Raw genomic sequence first — 8724 nt, 5'->3', positions numbered from 1 at the left:
CTGAGTAGCTGGAATTACAGGCGCGCGCTACCACGCCCGGCTGATATTTTGATTTATTGTAGAGATGAGGTCTCACTGCCCAGGCGGGTCTCGAACCCACGGGCTCAGGCAATTCACTCACCTCAGCCTCCCAAAGGCGTGGGATTACAGGCTGAGCCACCAAGCCCGGTTGAGTGGAGGTATTTTTGAGAAAAACTTTTCTGTATTTATTTTATAGATCCATTGCTTGAATTTGAAATAAACGAATTACTTTCATAAACGACCACGAATAGCCAAAACAATCCTTAGGGAAAAAAATAAAGCAGGACTATCACTTTTGTAATAAATAAAAGCAAAGGTTTTTTAAAATGGAAAATGTAATTCAAGTTTTTAAGTGGCAAGATAAATATAGTACTGTCCTTATAGAAATTACCTCCAATTAATAAACAGAAACCTCAACTTCATGTGCAAAAAAATTTAGGACATATCTTAACCTAAGTTACAATATGGTGAAGGAACTGTAAAAATACAGTGAGGCCAAAAGAAGGGATGTGCATTCAGAGGGGATGTAGCAGGAGCAGTTAAGATTAATCTAGAAGAGCCAAGTTCTCCAGAGCTGTGGTTCCCAAAGTGTGTTCCCTAAATCAACAGCATCAGAACCATTAGAGAACTTATTAAAAATGCAAATTATCAGATTCCACTGCAGAGCTACTAAAACAGACACTCTTTGTGTGGGGCCCAAAAATCTGTGTTTTACCATCAGTTCAGGTAATCCTTAAAGCGATTAAAATATGCTAGTCTGACATACTGACTATTTAAATTAAAGGTATTTGAAAGACAGCAGGTCCACAAGATGACTCTGAGCTTCATGCTGTTTTTGAAAAATAGGAGGTGACATTTTCATGTGAAGGCCACAGTATCCTTATCCTCAAGGAGAAGTCGAGACAAAGAAGAATTCCATACAGACCTTGTTAAAATAACATATCTTTTACTTCCCCACATAATTTAATTGCTTCTACACAACTTACTCTTCTTTGTTCAGTCTAATACGTAAGTAACTGACTCTGCATCTTTGGGTCTTCATTTCTTTATGAGGGTTCTCATGTCATGTAAAATTTGTTAGATGTTTTACTCCTCTTCATCTGTCTACATCAACTTAATTCTCAGACTCAGGTAGGAACTCTAAGAAGAAGAAAATGGAATTTTTCCACTCCTGCATTCTAATACACACTAACATTTGAGAATCACTGCAGTGGCACATTCTGGATGTCAAAACCCATAATCCTCTTGTTTGTACCCACGAGAACTGGATGGGTAGGCTAATAGTAATGGCTTCCCTGAAGCTGTTTGACACAATTAAAAAGCATGTAGGCATGGATGAACAGAGTCACACAACTCTACCAGAGTTTCAGGAAGCTAATTGTCAATAAGATAGAATGAAGTAATGTGAGTTCCAATAATCTCCTGATAAGAGGAACAGTTGAAGAAAAAAAAAACTCATCTTTATTGTAACAATTAATGTTGTGTTATACCGCACTGCTTCTAAAACTTTGAAGTGCATTCAAGTCACCTTGAAATCTTATTAAAATTAAGACTAGAATTCATGAAGACTATTTGTTCCATATTTGAGTAGAAAGTTTGTAAAGAATGTTTCTATGAACCAGAGGTAGTTCATGCTGACTTGAAACACGGCCTGTCCCCTCCTCCAAACATCCTGAAGTTAACTGGTTAAGAAAGAAGCTATGTTTTTCAAACGTGGGAAATAATTTAAAGAAATCCTATATCAAAATAATACTCAGAAACTAAAGATGAATAGGAAAATAGCATATAACGAGCATTCACTAAAGAAAAGTTGCCATGGAGCAGTTGAAAATTGTCACCAAAAATTTGGCCAAGAATTTTTTAAACTCTATAGAAGAAAAGCACAAACAACAACAACAACAAAATACGTGTTCAGGGACCATATGGCAAAACTAATAAAAACTTCACTGGCAGAATTCAAGGAAGGTACTGTTTTTTAAAATCATAACATGATGTCCATATGAAAGCATTGATAAAAAGAATAGACACTGCTGAAATAGAGTGGTAAAGAGAGAACAAAATAATCAAACAAAATAAAACATAAATGAATAGAATTTTTTTTTAGAGATGAGGTCTCTCTCTGTTGCCCAGATTGAAGTACAGTGGCACAATCACTAACTCCTAGGCCCAAGTGATCCTTCCTCCTCAACCTCCCAGCAGCTGGGATTATAGGCATGAGCTTACCATGCCCAGAAGAATTCAAAATAATTAAATTAAAAATTCAGACTCAGGAAGCTACAAAAAGATCCACTTCATGAATAATTGATGTCCTGGTGGAACTAAAAAACATTTAAAGAATTGATTCAAAGAATAGAGATATGAATAGTATCTATCTCAAAAAGTTGTTGTAAGGATTAAAGTAGAAAAAAAAGTAAGGCTCTTGAAACAATGCCTAACATACAAGAGCTCCAACTTGTTATAAGTTTTTATCATTATGACTTCTAGAATTACTACCACTATTATTGTTATCATAGATAACATAGAGTAATCTTAAATAAAAGTCACAGCATCGTCATTATCATCATCATCACTACTCTTTAATGAATGAAGATAATGCTCAGAAGGAATAAGTAAACATGCCAAAGAACTAGAAGATGGCAGACTGGTTTTTAAATCAGATTTATTTAACTCTTGCTGCATGTTCTGCGTGTTTTCAGATCATGCTGCTTGTGACTTCAATGATATTTTATGCATCTTCCATTAGCAACAATGAGTAATGTATAGTTATATGTATATGTATAATTTTTTTTAAAGCAGGATTTATTGAGAGGACAGAAAAACTCCCACAGTGGGAGGGGACCCGAAGGGGTTGCCCAGTTATATGTATATTTATAATTTTAAACCCATTAAAAATTTTCTACAATATCCCACATAAATAATATTGATCCATATCTAATACCAGTGTAAGTTATTTTATTTATAGCTGCTGTAGTTGCAGACCAAATCCACATTAAATGGCATTGATTTCCATCTAGGGTAGTCTTGGCCTGTCTTTCAATGTATACACTTTCTCTCTCCCAATTTAAAGCATCCATACACCACATTCTTTAGTTACATTATGGCAGACATGGAGATGCACTGCTCATGTTCCTCTGTGAGAAAAGATTTGCTGCACAATTGCGAAGCACGTGGTGGGGCGAGCTTTCTGCTGGATTCTGAAAGTGCTGGACCAGGAGACTGGTAAGCAAGACTGGATAAGAGAGAGTTTACTGACTGAGTCCTGAGAGAAAAGATAGGAAGTTTGGCAACAGGGAGGTCAGATCTAGGGTTGAAGGATGCTAATTGTCATATGGAGTGGGCATGAAATGTGAAGATCTTTGTATCTAATGTTAACACCCCACCAAGTAAGTAAAATGACTCACTTAGTTGATGTTAGTCTACTTCTGTCAGCAACCACCCTAGTGCTGACATGATTCTCACAAGAACAAAGTGGTCTAGCAGCAAAGAAAAAGGTAATGCAAGGGCCCAAACAACTTGGACTCCCATTTACCAAGGCCAATCAGACTTACTGGTAGTAGTGTGAATCTCCTTAAAACACACACACACAAACACACACATACACACACACACACACAAAAAAACATACAAATCAGTAAATAGAAAATATACTAATATGCCTATATGCAGTTAGAGTTAATATGATCTGATTTCATAGTGTAATTCCTTAAACCCAAATTAAATAAATTCTATATGAATTGAATACCAATGAACAATTCAGATGTTTAAAGTTGGTATTTATTAAATAATAATAAACTCAAAAATAGTTTAAATATTCCATGGATATATGTATGTATTGCCTATCTCCAAATAATATAGACAAATTATAATGATACCCCTACATTTAACAGACTACAATACCCAATCTCAATATCACAATATTAGTTTTATTTTTGTTTTAATGTCATGCTCATTTGAATAATATTGAATAGTCAATATTAACTCAATCAATATTGAAGCTTAAATAAAATTTTTTACTAGTTTTCACACTTAATGTGATTTTTACAGTCTTGAACAATTCTGTGTTTTCTTTTTCTTTACAGCTATGATGCACAATAAATTATAGCAAAAACATAAAGTACTAAGAGACACATGATTCCCATTTTACCAATAAAACTCTTAATGGGCAATGCAGTTCCCCCACAAAATTAATCCTATTTCATCTGTTTTCAAAAAGTAAGTTATAGTCAATGTACACAGGACTACCACCAAAAATTTAAACTGCATCATGCTCACAACCATCATTCAACCCGAATTTTAGAGGTACTATTATATCATAAACATATATTTTTAAGACATGAAAGTTGGAACAAAAATTGGAGAAAGAAGGTACCAAGTTTGTAATATAAAAGCTCTTGATCTCATATGTCTGGTTAGTCTAGAGATCATTTAGGGACTGTGGGTAACTACACAACTTCAACCCCAAAAAGAATGTGGATGCCCTCCCTCTCCACCCTGGAAACTTTCACTGGGCTATCTTCAGAGTCAAAGGACTCTCACAACCCCCTACTCCAACCTATGTGTTGTTCCTTATTCTTCCACCATTCTTTTCTGCTTCCCACTGTTGAGAAAGGGCTGGGAGCAGGTAAAATTCTTCAGCTATAGGGAAGATGGTCTGGCCACAGGATGAAGTATTTGAAAAGAAAAACATTAGATTTGATGCTGTGACGATTAACTTCTTTCAGGTATTTCTCTACACTTTATCCAGCTAAGCTAAGGTTGCCTGCCCTGACTCCACCTTGTGTCATGTTATAAGCAGTTTGATTTATTATCTTAACAGCCAGTACAAAGTACCACTGAGAAGAAGGAAAGTCCATTATGCTACATAAAATAAAATTAAGATAAAAGGTTATGAAGAAAGTGTTGGGAGCCAGCTTTGGAGGCTTACCTGATTGATAAGGTCCTGGTGGGCTAAAGACCCTGGGCTGCAGGTCTAGTCTGGGAAGCTGAGGCCCTTCTCTCTTCTGCCTTTGCTGTTGATATGGCCAAAGAATTCTGTGCAGTTGTGAAAGAAGAAAACGCCATGTTTTTGTGAAGTATTTTCAGCTACTGGAAACTCATTGTCCATTTTTCCACTTCCCACTACGTTGTTTGACCTTTCCCTTTTTTGCCCATGTGATGGTTAAGCTCTGAGGCACGTCAAAAGGGCTTTTCTTTCACTTGGTCGTGGGTTACAGGTCTTGTTTTTTGCGTTAGGATTTGTGACTCATACCAGGTAAAAAGAGGTTTCTGATTTTGTTTAAGCAAAGAATTGTTTTAAATATTTTTACTTATTATTTGTAGTTGTAGTTATGGTGTTTGGGTATAAGGTTTTATAGGTATAAGTTTATAATCATAGGCATAAGATTTAAGTGTAGTGAAAGTTTATATTAAGGTATATGTAGGTGATTTATAAGTTTGTTTTTAGGGGTTTGGGATACATATTAAAGTTTTAGTATATAAGAAGTTGAAGGGTTTAGATGTAGAATTTAAGCAAGTGAAACAGGTTTTATTTAACAACCAAAACTACCTTCAAGCCTGAATAACATCACTAAAAGTTTCTTCTGAGCTGTTCTCCTTAGGAATAAGATGTTCCAGATAAGGAAGACAGTGAAGAAATTCAAACAAGAAGAAACTACCAAGGGGCTTGAAAGACCAGAGGGCCTCGAAAGAGAAACTCTTCACCCGTGGAAGAATGTACATCTGCGTGAGGTGCTTCAGGAGGGTCTCCAGGTGCACATTCTTCTGCACAGATGAAAGTACTCTACACATGGACTGCTTCAAAGCCTAGGGCCAGAAACTCTGGCCCCCAGAGACTTTGTTGTAGAAAAACTTGTTGAAGGTATTAGAATTGTTAAGAAATTTGTAATATGTATTAGTTAATTTAGGATGTGAGTTTTGTTTTAAGTAGAGTTACTTAATAAGAAGTTTTATGATTTTATATGAGTTTTTAAGTTTATAATTTTAAGGTTTCATATTAATGGATTGTGGGGACTGTTTTTACTTCAAGATAACATCATTGTGTGGTTTGGAAGGGTGTTGTCTTGGGGTGGAGGTAGTTTCCACCCTTAGAGAGAACATTAACCAAGCATGGAGAAGAATACTTAAACTTTCCCTTAAGCATCGTTTTAACATCACAAGAATTCATGTAATTTGTTGTATTGTAATGATGATTTTGACTTGTTTTGTAACAATGACTTGCAGAAATTATTTCCTTGTAAAGAAGGATATAAGTTTGCTGTTAATTGGCAATAAATGGCATCTGATCTAGTCATAATAGAACAGTTGTCCAAAGTGTTCCTTTCAACGCCAATTCCGTTCCCACCTTCAGGATACCCTAGACCCGGCAGGAGCTGGACTCCCACAAGAAAGGACCAGGCATTTAGAGAAAGAATGATTTGGGAAGGGGATTGGGGATCAGAAGGTCAAGGAAGGCCATTGAAGGAAATGGCATTTTAAGAAGATCTAAAGAAATATGAATTCACCAGCTGAAAAATGGAGTAAGCACCTGGAAAGGTTAGTGAATGAACGAGTGAGGGGCAGAAAGTATGCATAAAATAGCAGGAGGTTTAGGCAGGGGTTAAAACAAGTAGGGTTTCCTAAGCAATGTGAAAAGTTTGTTGTTTTTTTTTCCAATTCTAAACGTAGCAGAAACAAATTGAAATAGTTTAAGCAAAGTCATCATAAGATTTGCATTTTAAAAGTTTACTTTTTTTAACCATGTTGATTGTGGTTGGAAATTTGAACATGAACTTCAAAACCAGGGAAGCATGAGTTCAAAGTATCAGTCCTATTAGCTGGCATGAGATTAAAACTGGTGTTGCCAGAATTGCTGCTATTCAGAATAAAATGCTAAACTGGGTCTTTTTAAACTTGTTATTTTTTGCTAAAGTTATTACCAAATAGAGATTTGGGATGACTCTGAAATTATCGTGTATGTAATCAAACCATACCAGTCCAACTTCTGTTTCTCACCAGGGAGAGAAACAAATAAGGTTGACTTAGTGATCTTCTAAAGTTGAGCAATCTTCCAGTAAAATATTAATTTCTCAAAGGCAGAGACTATTTTTCTAGGAACAGTCACATTAAGTACTCAAGAAAAGCTTGTTGACTCAATCTATTAATGAACAAATGAAACACAGGATAAAAGTTCAAATAAAAATGTGTATTTTGTTTGGTTTTTTGGGTTTCAAAGAATTTTTTTCCTGAAAAGTCTTATTTAATTGGTCCCTCTAACTACAATGAGAAGGAAACTTCAGGACACCAAGAGACAGAATCTGATGAAAGAATTTGCTGATGCTTATTAAATGTCCTAATGAAAAGAATATTATGCAACATTCAAATATTACTCAAAATGGTCTCAACCCTCTGATGGACTTTCTTTTTGTGAAAGTCCAAACCATTTTGCACCACTATTTCTCATCTCTGGAAGAGGTCATTGTAAATGAAAAATAATTTTTTCCACAACTGAATGTCAGCTTCAAATAGGAATAGTCTTTTGCCTCTGTGTTGCCATTCCTGGAGCAGAAATTAAGGGCAGTGGGATCTCATGAGATGTAGATTCAACAAGGAGTTCCTCACTATTATCTAACAGCAACATTAAAACAGAAAGCAAGCATGAACTGTTCCAAATGTTGCAACATGTGCAATTATTTATTCTGAGAAAGGTCATACTCTTGTGTTGTGACTCAAGAACCTTGGAAAATAGGTGTCATTAATTAATTACATTTGTTTCCCACAATAAGCAACAACAAAATAAATGATTTTTTTTTTTTTTTGGTCTCAAACTCCTGGCCTCTAGTGATCCTCCCACCGCCACCCACCAAAGTGCTAGATTTTACAGGCACAAGTCACAGGGCCCAGCTATTTATTCTTTATAAACAAAGTATCTAGGGATATTTTAGCCTACAAGTGGAAATTTAATAAAAATCTGAAAACAGTGGTCTGCAAGTGAAAAAGATACTAATATTATCAAGTGTGAATTCAAGAAACTTCCTGTGTAGTTCTCTGATCACCAACACTGGATAAATATTTGTGAAAATACCAAGAAAAATCCAGTTTGGGATTATAATCTATGTGAGTAAACTAATTTTTCCCCTACCCCCACCCACCCCCACACTCAAGTGAACTAATCTGAGGTTCCCAAAATAGATGCACTTCTTTTTTACTCATCATGAAACAAATTTTTCGATTCAGAAATAAAAACCTCATCACTCTGTTGGTTTCTTGAATCTCTACTCTGTTTACGAAACACAGTGGGTTTCTGGGCCAGTCTGAAGTAGCTACAATAATCTTGTTAAGTAATTCTACAATAACTATTACAATTTGTGAGCATACATACTTTTAGTTCTATCAGTCCCACTTTAATAAATCTATCACACAGATATAAAGACATCAGTACATATAATCATATGGAACAAGGTGTTGATTGAAGCATCATCTTAATGACAATAATCCAATAACAACCTGGATGTTCATAATAGAGATATAAGTGAACAGACTGTTGTATCATATATCATGAAAACTTAGGTACCTATTAAAAACAAGTGACAGCAATACTTTATTGAAAAAGGGGATCCCCCTATATATTATCAAATATAAAAATTTCAACAAATTTAACATATCCATGCCAAAAGCTGCAATCTGTTTTCACCATTTATTAAATTTAAATAGAGTTGAGTTAGGTAG

Source organism: Carlito syrichta, unplaced genomic scaffold, assembly GCF_000164805.1.
Source record: "Carlito syrichta isolate Samal-C Ts95f unplaced genomic scaffold, Tarsius_syrichta-2.0.1 Scaffold305775, whole genome shotgun sequence".
NCBI lineage: Eukaryota > Metazoa > Chordata > Mammalia > Primates > Tarsiidae > Carlito > Carlito syrichta.
This window is presented reverse-complemented; position numbering follows the sequence as displayed.